Source organism: Petaurus breviceps, unplaced genomic scaffold, assembly GCF_028583685.1.
Source record: "Petaurus breviceps papuanus isolate PSGF00001 unplaced genomic scaffold, PetGlider_PUasm1.0 38, whole genome shotgun sequence".
NCBI lineage: Eukaryota > Metazoa > Chordata > Mammalia > Diprotodontia > Petauridae > Petaurus > Petaurus breviceps.
Window position 1 is genome coordinate 83,999,509 of NW_027186304.1, and position 14,271 is coordinate 84,013,779.

Consider the following 14,271-nt stretch of genomic DNA (forward strand, 5'->3'; position numbering starts at 1 on the left):
TAGGGGCTAGTGGCAAAGCAAATTGATTATGAAGATGTATCCACATGATTTATTTCCACTGATAAAATTCTATCTGCCTTTGATGTTGGACCGTTTGATAGAATGGACTTTGATAATCAGAACTTTCTTTTCTGTGTCTTTCGTAGTTGTGACTGCTAAGGAGGGAGGCTGAGAGGAACTACCATCTTCAGAGGAAGCTGTCTTCTCACATCTCTAGAGAGCTGTTTCCCTTCATGATGGCTTCAGGGTGAGTCTAGAAGTACAGTCTGTGATCTGAAGGGAGAGGGAAGCATTTCTACTAGTGTAGCTCTTGGGATTATTCACCCAGTAGCAGTTGGTGGGTGTTGGACTAGAAACAAGGCTTGTGTCCTGACACATACTGCTATTCTCAGAGCCCTTAGACACAGGACTGTGGGCTATTTTCACTGGGGTTTGAGAGAAGTGGATAAGTTGAGTACAGGGTTTTGATCTCCACAGATACAGCCTTCTGTCTCCCCTCATAATATCTTGACTGGATTATATGTCTCAGTTGAGGCAGGTGGTTGGCAATTGATGATAGTGGTAGCAGAAATGGCAGGCCAATTCACCACAAAGTTTACTTAACTTGATGGTGGCTTTGGGAGCAGTCTGAAAAGAAGGGCATGGGGAGACAATTCTATTGCTGGATTTCTTGGGCTTGTCTGCCATTTAGGTGGCATTGATCAGTATTAAAGAATAGGGAAGGAAAGAGAAGGGAAGTGAGGGGAGGGGAGTGTAAGGGGAGGGGAGGGGAAAAGAGGGGAAAAAAGGAAGAAGGAAAGAAGAAACAGTCAATGAAATACATTCACCAAAATGTATCCAAAAATTAGGGTTTGATAATTCTTAGAAACTTAAAATTGGTGACAAGACGGTGGGAGTGGAACAGAAGAAGAAGCAAACCTTCCGGAAGTTCACCTACTGTGGCATGAACCTGTATCAGCTACTAGACATGTCCTACGAACATCTCATGCAGTTGTACAGTACTCTAAGTGACAGAGGCACAACAGGGGTCTGATACGCAAATAGCATTCCTTCCTGAAGTGCCTGAGGAAGGCCAAGAAGGAGGCACCCCCCCATGGAAAAGCCCAAGGTTGTGAAGACGCACCTTCAAGACATGATTATCCTTCCTGAGACGGTGGGAAGTATGGTGAGCATCTATAATGGTAAGACCTTCTATCAAGTAGAAATTAAGCCCGAGATGATTGGACACTACCTGGGTGAATTCTCTATCACCTACAAAACTTCAAAACATGGTTGACCAGGTATTGGAGCCACCCACTCCTCTTGTTTCATCCCTCTCAAGTAACCCAGATCTTAACAATAAAAACAAGAATATTTTTTTTAAAAAGAAAGAAAGAAAAGAAACTTAAAATTGGGGAAATCATTCATGAATATTTAATGAATTTGAAAAAATGGTTATCAATTTAATTGCAAAATAATTTGGACCCACATGTTATGCATGTAACCCTGTAAATTCCAGCTGAATAGGAATATTGAGCCATAAGCTCTAGAAAAGAAAATTGAATAAAATGTTGATCTCATCTGTGAAGTTTATGTGAATGAATAGTTCAAATCATCAAATGGAAGGATTGATTGAGGTCATGAGAAATATATATCATCATTGTATATCATCATTATCATACTTCTGCATAACTAAAAGCAATGCAATTAATGAAAAAGAAAAATTACAGATTGAGAAAGTATGACATAGTAAATAAAAATGTGATGTCTAAAATATATAAGGAATTACCAAAAAGACAGAAAGGCAACTCCCAATGCTTAGTGAATAAATAGTAAGATGTTAAGTTTTCAAAAAGGAAATGCAAGTAAAAAAAACATATTGGAAATATGCCTAACCTTACCAATCATAAAAGAGGAAAATCAAATGAACTTTGAGATATGACCTCACACCCATCAAGTTGGCAAATTTAATTAAAATAAATAAGATTCAATTTGTGTTGAGGATATTATGTGAAAGCAGGTACTCTAATTGTTGGTAGAATTGTATACTTATATTGCTCTGGAAAGCAGTATGGCACTCTACAGTAAAAGTTACAAAAATAACCATACCCTCCGACTCAATCATTTTATTTTTAGAAATATGCCATGATCATAGTATCAAAAACAACAAAAATCTATCTATTCAAAGATTTTATTGCAGTATTACATATAATTTTTAAAACTCAGAAAGAAGCCAAAATGTCTAATAATGGTGAAATATTCCAATAAATTGTGATGTATCAACATAACAGGATACTATAAAGCAATTGCAAAAAGCATAGAGATTAAAAAAACTCAAATCCCTAGAAAGTCCATTATATAATATTTTGAAGTGAAAAAGCATAACTAAATGAATGGAACACATACTAACTATGATGCCATGAGTAAAAGTGAATGAGATTTTAGCCTGCACTGAGAGAGACAGAGGAATTAGTATGTGGTAGTCCCAGTGTACAAAGCTTTAGTCAGACCACATCTAGAGTACTGTAGTAAATTCTGGAGCACATTTAAGAAAGGGCATGGATAAGATGGTGAGCATCCAGATGAGAGCAACAATAATTGAGAGGAAATTAAAGACAATATCATATTGTGACTTCTTGAAGGAAATGGGGGTGTCTATCCTGGAAAAGAAAAGAATTGGTAGGGGTCATGATATGATAATTGTCTTGAACTATTTGAAGGACTTTTATGTGAAATAGGAGAAGGGAACCCACTGGTTTTCCTTGGCCCTAGAGGGCAGAAATAGGAGCAGTATGTAGAAATTACAAAGGTAGATTCTGACACACTCTCTCTCTCTCTCTCTCTCTCTCTCTCTCTCTCTCTCTCTCTCTCTCTCTCTTTCTCTCTCTATGTATATATGTATGTGTATATATACACACACATATGTGTATATATGTATCTATAGGTATATGTATCTCTATGTATGTATGTGTTATAACACTTCCTAAAAACTAGAGTTTTCTAAAAGCAGAATGGATTGCCCAGTAGTGATTTCCCTCTTACTGAAGGTCTTCAAGCAATGGCTTGATGAATACTTTTTGGATATATTGCAGAGTGGTTTCTTATTCAAGAATTTGTTGAATTAGATGCCTTTACAATTCTAAGATTCTGTGAACTTCAATAGAATATATTGAGGAAAAAAAATGTTTCCAATTAAAATTCTTTCATGTCCTAAAGTATTTGAAGGAAAGATATCAACCTAGGTATAACTTACCAAATTGTCCGTATGGCTGCCTGAAACTGTTTGGTTCTGGACAGCATCACAGTAAAATAGGAGTCTTAATTGGCCTCCCTTGTAAGAGCTGCTCTTCACTTTTGGCATTAGTTGCTAATAAATGATAAGTATGAAAATGTCAGAATGTCAGGCTAAGGTGTGGATCACACCACCTTGATGTGAATATAGAATGTGCTAACATGGATTTTAGATATGGATAGGCATAGTGTTAAATATCCCCCTACAGTCCTACATCCTTCTTTCTCCCCAAGAATTGTGGAATATTTGGTGAATCAAACTTGACCAAGTGCGTCACTCTCTTTACCCCCAATACACAGTCAAATGATAAAGCTAGGCAAAATGATAGGATTATAGCTGTATCTCCATATTCTGTTTACATCAGCAATGCTAATTCACTTTTGAAGCATCAACTTCCCTTTATGGATCCATTAAGTCCCTGGGGAGAATGGACCCAGAGCTAAACTTAGTTAAAATATTCAATTACAAAAAAATAATAAATTATTCCTGGCTCTTGTGTGTCTGTATAATGGGGGAGGAGGAAAGGTGGGGGTGTTTCTGGATCTAGGAGTCCTTCACAGACTTCCAACCAAGTTCTTTTCCATTGTGGCATAGCCTATGGATTAGTTTCTCTCTTGTTTGCTATATACAATGTTCTGGTCAGGTCAATGTCAGGTCAATTCACTGCTGGTCTGAGTCAAGCAGATCATTTTTCAGGGAACAGTGCTTACTTTGACTTAGCCACTATAGCTACCCACAGATTCTATAACTGACTCCAATTACAGGATTTCTGATGTTTCATCTAAATTTTAGAAGCTCACATAGTCATAGTTTTGTTTGTTCTATCTCTAGTATTCAGTTACTTTAGGTCCATAATAAAATAAAAACAACAAATACAGAAGAAATAGAACCATGATGTATTCATGGACACATGGTGGCTGTATAGAGAAAGAAGGAAACCTTTTGCTTCTGCCACTGCTACCTGTCCTCCTACCTGAAAGCTTACCACAGTTCTTGACTCACCACCAAGGAAGAAAGAGAAAGTTAGAATGTCTCAGCCTTTTGTGTGCATATTTACATCCATCTCAGCACTCCAGTAAGAGGCTTTTCATCATCATTCACTAAATTCAAAGGAAACAGAAGATAGATGCACATGTTCTGAAATGGGGAAGGAAAAGTTCCCTTTATTTTACAAACTGTCTTATCTAGCCTCCCTGTGGATATTGTTTGTATTGTCAGGACTGGATTCTTATTGGCCAGTCCTCTCCATCATAAAAAAGAAGAAATGTATCTGAGCTGAATTTAATGATTTTGGAGAAAATATGGTTAGGACAGAGATGCTTACATAGCAACTTAAAGTACATGGATATCGATTTTGAAATCTCAAACTCTCAAGAGTTTTGTCATTACAAATTATGGAGAAAAGAAAAAAGCAGAATATTACATGTGTGTATAAAAGGCAGGCAAAATATTGCCTTTGGAAGTAAAGCAATTTTGGAAATTATGAACAATATTCCATTTGACAATAAAGTATCTTTGAATTTAATTTTCTATTATTCTGAGAAGTCATGAAATTTTTTAACTGGAAGTCATGTTTTACACACAAAGACACACACACACACACACACACACACTCCAAACTCCTAGGCGAGATGGGACAAGAACCAAGATCTTTTACTCTGGTGCTATTTCAGATGGTATTGACTCCCACACTGATAAAAATAGATTATAACAACTACAGTACTTCACCATAATGTACTTCCACTTCATTTCATGGGAGAAGAGGCTTAAGGATAGAAATATATATTATTTTTGTGTCTTTTAGACTATAGTATGTGGAACTTAATGCCTACAAATTATTCCTTGCTAATAATAATGAATAATAATGAAAAATTGTCTCCTACTTTAGAGTGTGAGCTCTTTGGAGACAGGCACTGTTCTTGACTTTCACTGTATCCCTAGCACTTAGCAAATGTGTCTGCTGCATACTAAATCCTTAAGTAAAGTTTGCTAACTTGATTTCATTGCAAGCGTTAGCCCTTGTAATAATTTTGGGTTTTCTTTCAGGTAATGGAATTCAAACTTCCTGTTTAACTTCTTGTGATTTCTTATGGTCTCAAATAAGAATATTTATGGAATTAATGAAACAATGAACTCCGTTTATCAATTTGACCCAGGGTAGCACTATTAGCGAGAACAGTTTTTAAACTTGTAACCTCCACCAGGAAATTTTAAGCCTTGACAAAGAAACCAAAATTGAAAGGAAACCCTTGCTAGCTAAACTATTTCACTAGTTCTTTTTCTCTTCCTTTGACTTCTCAACCTCAAACTGAAATTGCCTTCACCTTTATGACTTTCTCCAGTCCTTATTTTGAAAGGGGGTTTGGGGATGGTGCAGTTGGGAGTGACCTCTGGTTCTAAATTCTTCCAGTTGTCTTCTAAGTGATGATCAGTGATAAAGCATGTGTGGAAGGTAGGAAAGGCCAAGCCCTTCAAATAGCCTCAATCTTCATTTTCTATGACCTTCCTTTCCCCAAACTAGATTGTTCTGGCTTTACCTAGTATTTTCTGCCTCTATACTGGGAAGATTTTTCTTTCTTAATGTAAATTTCATGAAGTTTAGAAGAACTGACAGTCTCATGGCAGATTTTCTTCTTCAGAGTGGGTTGTGAATAGGCAGGGGTCAGCTCAATGCCATTCTTCTATTTCTTGATGGCCTTTTCCTCATTCCTATAATGAGGGAAAGCTTAGCGCTCAAGTAAGTGGATTTTTAAAAATATAGCAACAGTCTTAGGCCACCTCATGTGATGTAAAGAGAAGGACCTAAAATGTCTGGGTTTAAATTCTGGTTCTTCCACTTTTTGTTGCTGTGATCATGGGCAAATAACTTAATTTTCTCTAAGCCTGAGTTTCCTCACCTGAAAAAGAAAAGGATATTAGCAGTAATCACGCCACCTATTTCATTAACACCTAAAAGCAGAAGTTTTATGATTTCCAAGCTACTAGGGCATCTAGGTGACTGTAAAACCAAGCACTATCAGCTTTCCAGAAAACTGCTGTGACAGCTTTCAAGATTCTGATTACACAGTATAGTGAACTCTCTATTTATTCAGTAACAAACCAAGACAAACCATTCACAGAAATCAAAGTACAGTACTCACAATGTTATGGCATAACAACTTATCACTAAAATGGCCACATAGTTTTCACCAAAGTGCTCACATAGTTTTAAACAAAATACATTCATTTAGTCAATCACAAAGTACAAAGGTCAAAAGTTTTCCACCCCTAGTAAATCATAATCTTCTTAGTTTGCATTAAATATCCAAGGAGAGGTCTTTTCAGCTTAACTCAAGGCAGGCTCTCAGCTTCCATGGTTCCTCTTCCATGGTCCCATCTCCTTCCTGAATCTATCCAATTGCCAGCTGGGTTCAAAGGCAGACAGCTCTCAGTTCTTTGCCCAGCTTCTTGTGAAGTTCCTGTTCCATATTGAAGCTCACAGTGTCTGGTCCACCTCAAGTCCTTCAGATTTTCTGTTTCTGGGAAGACAAACCTTAAGAAAGCTACAATAACATTCATGAACATTGACAGCATCCTCATTAATTCACTTTCTGCCAGTGAAATCACCATAGACCCAACAACATAGACCCAATGAGGAATCAACACAAATCAGCAGTATAGTCCCTGGGACTCTGAAATTGTTGGCAAGACCCTCCTTCATGATTTCAACACCACAACCATGCCTTTTCCCATTTCTCCCCTCTTCTCATTTCTCAGTTCTTCTCAATCCTCTTTTCTCATTTCTCTTCTCTCTCTCCAGCAGCATGCAGCCCAGCCTCCAGATGCTCGCTCCCAGAAGTTCTGGCCTCTCTCAGCTTGGCCTTTTCCTTATATATGGTATTAGTTCCTCCCTGTTCAGCCCCTTCCTGTTATGTCAACAAGCCCATCCCACTGCGGGATTCACAAGTTCTGGGTCTTAATACTTAACTTGAAATTAAGTGCTAAGTACCTATTAGCTTGCCAATAAAAAGGGCAATGAAGAGCTTCAAATTCCCATTACCATTAACAGTGGCACAATGGATAGAATGCCAGGCCTGGAGTCAGGAAGACTCTTGTTCCTGAGTTCAAATCCAGTCTCAGACACTTCCTAGCTGTGTGACACTGGGCAAGGTACTTAGCCCTGTTTACCTCTGTTTCCTCATCTGTAAAATGAACTGGAGAATGAAATGACAAACCACTTCACTGTTTTTGCCAAGAAAATTCCAAATAGGGTCACAAAGGGTCAGATATGAAATGATTCAACAAAAGTCAGAACTAAAATGACTCAAAAAAAATCTGTATCTGTGTATGCGAAACATTTTGTCACCATAAAAATTTTAACTACATAGACCTATATATGTGAACATATATAAATGTATATATTTGTATATACACAGAGATATAAGAGCAGTAGTTTGAGGTAGTAGATAATCAGCCTTGCCTTGGAGCCAGGATCACCTGGGTTAAAGTCCTGCCTCTGAGAGTGACTCTAACCATTTAAACTTTCAGTGACCCAAGCAACCTTTTAATATTGCATATGACAATTCTTCATTGTTGGAGGAAGATTTCATATCTGGAGTTCTCAAACAGGTCTGGACCCAAAAAATGTTTGTGTGTGTGTGTGTGTGTGTGTGTGTGTGTGTGTGTGTGTGTGTGTAGGCTAGAAAGCCAACTCTGTAGTCAAGAGGCAATTAGCTCAAACCTGCCTCTGTTACATCCTGTTTGCATGGCCATAAGCAAATCCTCAAAATTTTATGCTGGAGATGAATTGCCAGTCTGCGCAAGCAGATGTAGTTTCCACTGTAGGAGTTCCCAACCCTGATGAAATCACAGGTCTCCCCCAAATATACACACTTAATATATACTTTTATACACATGTACATGCATACATGTATATGTACGTACATATATTTGTGTATACATTCATGTTTATAACACATATACTGTATTATATTCACATGTATTTGTTAGGTATATATACCATATACCTGTGTATATGTATATATGTGTTGTGTTTGGTATATATGCATATGTTTGCCTATACATATTTGTATTATACACATATATGATGTGTTTGTCTTATATATGTTTTCATTCATAGATATATTAGTTCTAGTTAGTAAAGTATTTTTATATAATTTCAAACAAAAGTTTTAGATTTTTAATCAGAAAAAAAATTAAGATATTACCACCAAATTCCTGTTTCAAATTTGCTCTTGCCTTGCTGCTAGAGGTTACCATTTCATACCATGGTCTACGGAATTCATTAACCTAAATAGTCCAGAACATGTTCTCAAGTAATAATGTACTGCCTGGAGAGAGGATACTTATATATTCATAAAAGATATTGTGTCCTCGACATAGAGGCCATGACCCGTAATCAGATTTGGAGAGGTACTTTCTATTGGGTCATGAAATTCAGTGAAAGGTCATGAATTCTTTCATTGCAATATATCAAATACATGCAAGTCATGAATTATTATGTTTGGGATATAGAAATAAGAATTAAGAATTCTGAATGTGTACTGAGCGACAGCCCAGAACAGTTAGAAAAGCATGGAATTAGAGTTTGGAGACCTGGATTTGCATCTCAGCTCTGCTCCTTACCACTTGTGTGACCTTAGGCAAATCATTTCCATTCCATGGGTCTAAATATCCTCATCTGTAAAATGTGGAAGTTGAACTAAATTATTTCCAGGAATCCTTTCAGCTCTAATATCTCATTAATATCTTTCAGTCAATAAATATGCAAGTGGCAAAAAGATAATTTGCATTTGATCATTTTTTGATTAAAAATGAAATGACAATAAAGTGAAATATTGTTTCAACTCCAATTAATTTTTTGCCATCTAAAAAGCACAAAACTGAGCAGTAAGGAAAATACAAAGAAATATATGCTCTCAGGGACCTTACAATCTACTGTATGAAGAACTATCTCATGTTAATAGAAAAAAAAGATTGGCTTTGAAGTAAAAGGAATTGCATTTAATATATAATATATTAATATTAATTAACATACAAATATGTAATAGCTAGAGTGCTAGACATGGAGTCAGGAAGTCCTAAGTTCAAATACAGATTCAGATGCATACTATGTGACTCTGAAAATGTCACTTGATCTCCATCTACCTCAGTTTTCCCTTGTATAGAATGGGGATAATAAAAGCACCAATTTGGTAGTAAAATAAAATGAGGTAATATTTGTAAAGTTCTTTCCAAACTTAGAAGAGCTATGTAAAGGATTTCACTATGTGTACAACCTTGATCACAATCATACTCAATAGATATTTACTGCTCACTATGTCAGGCACTACACTAAGCACCAGGGATATAAAAAGAGACAAAAGATGGTCCCTTCCATCGAGGAACTTACAATCTAATGGGGAAGGCAATATGCAAAGAAATATATACAAAGCAAGCTATATCCAGGATAAATAAAAAAATAATTAAGAAAGAAAGCACTAGAATTAAAAGCACTTGGGAAATGCTTCCTGTAGAAGATGGGCTATTAGTTGGGACTTAAAGGAAGTCAGAGAGGTTAGTAGTCTGAGTAGAGGAGAGAGAGCATTTCGGGGATGGGAACAGCCAGAAAAAATTCCCAGAACTGAAAGATGGAGTGTCTTGTTCATGGAACAGGAGGCCAGTCTCATTGAATTTAAGGTAGTAAGGTATAAGAAGACTGGAAAGGTAGGAGGGAAATGAAAGAAACTTAAATGACAAATGGAACATTTTGTGTTTGATTCTGAAGGCATTTAGGGGGCCGCTAGAGTTTATTAAGTAGGGGAAGGGGCATGATCAGACCTACTCTTTAGGGAAATCATTTTAATGGCTAGATGGTAAATGGGCTGGAGTTAGGAGAGATTTGAAGCAGGCAGGCCCCACCATCAGGTTGTTGCAGTAGTTCAGGAGTGAGGTGATAAGGGCCTGCACTACAATGGCTGCAGTGTCAACCTCCCTGGCCCTCCGTTATCTCATCCACAAAATGAGGTCTGGTTAGGTGTTCTCTAAAGTTCCTTCCAGTCCAAGATTTTATGAAATACCTTTTACCTTTATGTTTAAAAGTAAGAGTGTTATTTTAAGCTATTTTAGGTATAGCTAGAATGAAAATGACATACATATAACCTTGTGCTTCATAGATTGATTAAAGAAATGTACAATTTGTTTTCTGTAACCAATGGTTATGATGAGGTTTGTTTATGACTTTTATATTATAAGCACATTTCCTCCCTAGAATCCTAAGATTTAGAGAGTTTTAAGGAATTTTGGCAGACATCTAGTTCACCCTAGTGGGCAGGTATGTGTCACAGTGGGTAGAGTAGAAGGCCTGGAATAAGGAAGACCTCATTTCAAATCAAGACTCAGATACTTACCAAACTATGTGACTCTGGGTAAGTCATTAAACCTGGTTTGCCTCAGTTTCCTCATCTGGAAAATGAGCTGGGAAAGGCAATGGCAAATCACCCTAGTATCTTTGCCAAGAAAATCCCAAATGGGATCACAAAGAATGAGACATGGCTGAAATTACTGAATGACAACAGTTAGTCCACCCCATACCTGAGAAGACTCTCCCTTACAAGATATTCATTAAATGATCATTCACCTGCTTCTTGAAGATGTCCAAGGAAGGAAACCTGGCCCCTCTTCAACTAGTGTGTTCCATTTTCAAGCATATTTATTCACGGGAAGTTTTTGATGGTATCTCGTAGAATTTTCCTCTTTACAACTTCCACCTACTTTCCCTAGTTCTCTCTTAATGGGAAAAACAGAACAAGTCAGCTCCTTATTTGACCTGACAACCTTTCAGATCTTGAAGATAACTTCTGAGGTTTCTCCCAGTAAAACATGCTCCACTCCTTTAACCAATCCTTACACAACATGGACTCAAAGCCTTTTGCAATCAAGGTTGCCTTCCTTTGGACACTTTCTAGCTTGTAAACGTCTTTTTTTTTCAGATCTGATCAATATATTCAGATGAGTAGTGAGAAGGGCAAATAACTTTCTTCATGAAACACAAGATGATTTTTTTGTTTGCATTTCACACATTGATTCGTATTGAATTTTCAGTTCACTAAGATACCCAGAGAATTAAAAAAAATTCTTCTCTAACCATTTCTCCCCCATCTTGTGTTGGTAAAGTTTATTTTTGTGTGCAGTTGTAGGACTTTATATTTATCCCTTTTGGTTTTCTTCTTATTAGATTCAGCCAATACATCTGCGTGGTAAGTTCTATTAGGGATCCTAATTCTATCACCCAATGTGTTAGCTATCTCCACTTAGTTTCACTAGCAAATGTGATGAACATACCATCTATTTCCTTTATCCTTCAGCTGTTCTTACAATACAGTAATTACAACCAACACCAAGTTATCTTCCAGCATTTTGGAATGGCTAGGGGTAAGGAGTTGTATGGAAAAGCCAAAATAGGTCTCAGTAAAATGGGTCAGAATGCAAATAATTGACCAAATTGAGGCAATTGCTTTCAGCTTATTAATGAGGCAGGACTCCCTTGATTCAAAATTGACTTGTCCCTTGAAAATGGTATAGTTTCACCTTCACACAATACAATACATAAACTATTATATTGGCTCCACACCTTAAGAGGAAAGATATGAACAACTTTCGACCCTAATATGAACTGACTATAATGGAAATAGGAGGTAGATTTTAAGATAAGCAACTCTCTGATTCAGAGATTTCTGTAACAGGAAAGGAAAAGATCCCAAGTGATTTTCTTTTTCTTTCATTTATTCACTTAAATGATTAAATATATTTTCTAAGAATGTTAATACAATGCTGAACTTGTTCAGCTCATTTTTTTCCCAGTATACGAACACCATTTTTGAATGTTATAGCCCTAAACAAAATTAATTATGAGACAACTATTATTGGTTTCCAAGGCTTAACACATTTTATGTATATTAAAATGTTCAATCATTCAAATCACATTTAAAAGGATAATGACTTTTAAAATTAACATAGTTGAGAATAACCTTGCTCTTTAAAGAGTCCCATTGCAATGACCCTAACTCATGCCTTACACCCTGCTGTACTCCAAAAGAGAGAAAGCATTTTAATTTCACAAAATCTAGAAGCATGTTTTAAAAGCACCTTAGGTACCTTTGACACATACATTTAACTTAATTGCTAGGTAGACTATTCAGTGCTCTGCATAATGTTATCTGCCTTTTAAAATAATAGAACATTTATTATTTGCTGTGTCATGTGTTCCTGCTTTTCTTTGCTCATACACATAGTGGGACTTCTCAGTAATCTTACATGTTGAAAATAGCATGACACACATCATGAATGTTTCCTCTCACAAGGAATAGTCATATCACAAGTTACATTTCTCTCAAGTTATTCAAAACTTTGAAAAATCAGAAAACATTTGTTGTGATATTGGAAATAATTATCTTTTATTTTCTTTCTTACTGGAGAGAACTTTAAATATTTAATATAGTAACATTATCTGGAAATTTTAGGAAAATTATTAAAATGTGCTGATGGCTAGGTCACATTTTGTCTCTTTTCTGCCTTTCATTACTGATGGAATTATGCATTGCTTGCAAAGTGACTAATTGTTCTGCACAAATTTGTTTGATCAAAGGTTCCAACCAAAGTCCTCAGGTTTGGTATCCTCATTAACTGAAGGATGCTTTTATATTACAGGGAGCTGTAGCATTCCAAGTCACGTTACCATGGAGAAAGTGCTTCCACCCACTGAAGAATCAGTATGATTCCAGAGAGATTCAACAGTCCACTGCTGTGTGATTTGGTTGTTTATTTATATATCTCCAAAGGCTGTGTTAAAACTTACGATTATCATTGAAGTGTGTACATTGAGATAAATTGTGTAACTGGAAATGGGCTTTTTATAGGTACTTATAGACAGTCCATGTCCTAAACTTTCATATATGAGTTTATTTTTATCTTTGGGATTCTAGGTATGAAATTATCTGAACAGACATCCACTATCACTGGTTTCCAAATTTTTGTCTTATTAAAATCTAGTTCCATTTTATTTGTAACTGTCACCGTTCTATATGATAAGAGGTTAAATCAACAAAACATCAACTCTAATAATTTTGGGTTTGCAAAACCATTTATTTTTATATTAAGTTCTTGAGCAGTTAAGTTTGTAACAGATAATTCTGGTTGCTAGTTCTCGGCAATACTTTGTGTTGCTCAAGACAAGTCAAACCATCTCATTGGACCTCTGAATATCCTTGTTTCACCCATCAGCTTACCATGAGACCCCTCTTTCCTTGATTAAAAGGAAAAATCCATATAAATGGAGGCTGAAATCTAATTAGCTTAAATCTAATGAAAAGAATTAAAAGAAGCTCTCCATGATGATAATGATGATGGTGGTGATGATGGTAGCTAGCCTTTATATTGTGCATTCCAATTCTCAGAAATATTTTACATAATTTGTTTTTATTTGATTCTCACAGAAATCATTGCAGGTAGGTAATACAAATATGATAATACTCATTTTACTGATGAAGAACCTGAAGTACAGAAAGGTAAAGGCTCTCATGAAAAGACACAAAGTTAGTAAAATGACAGGCATGGGCCTTAAAGCAAGGTTCGTGCTGCTATTCTGGTCTCTTAGTTAGCAAAGAAGCATTGATTAAGTTCCAGACACCGTACTCAGCACAGCCACTTCTTGTACTCTATCAGATTATTAGATAAATAAATAGAGACAGATAGAGTCATGGAACCTCAAAGCTGAAATGGAATTCAAGAGCTATCTAGTGTAATCCATTCATGTATAAGGGGATGACTCTTGATAGGTCAGTTGTCTGGGACCTCAGTCTGATTCTGAGAAAAGTGCTGCTGAGTTTTCTGTCTTGATAGTTCACTTTTCTGGGGCACAGGTTTGTCTCTAGATTCTAAGAGAAGCAATTGCTGAGTCAAGACTGACTCAAAAGTTTTGAGGTGACAATTCTTCATTTGTACATAAGCTTTAGGAAAGTAGA

The 14,271-nt window shown here is 36.3% G+C and overlaps 1 pseudogene; it reads left to right on the forward strand.

Moving 5' to 3' along the window:
- Window positions 1-901: 901 nt before the first annotated feature.
- LOC138170158 (small ribosomal subunit protein uS19 pseudogene) lies at window positions 902-1,324 on the forward strand (annotated as a pseudogene).
- The last annotated feature ends 12,947 nt before the right edge of the window (window positions 1,325-14,271 follow it).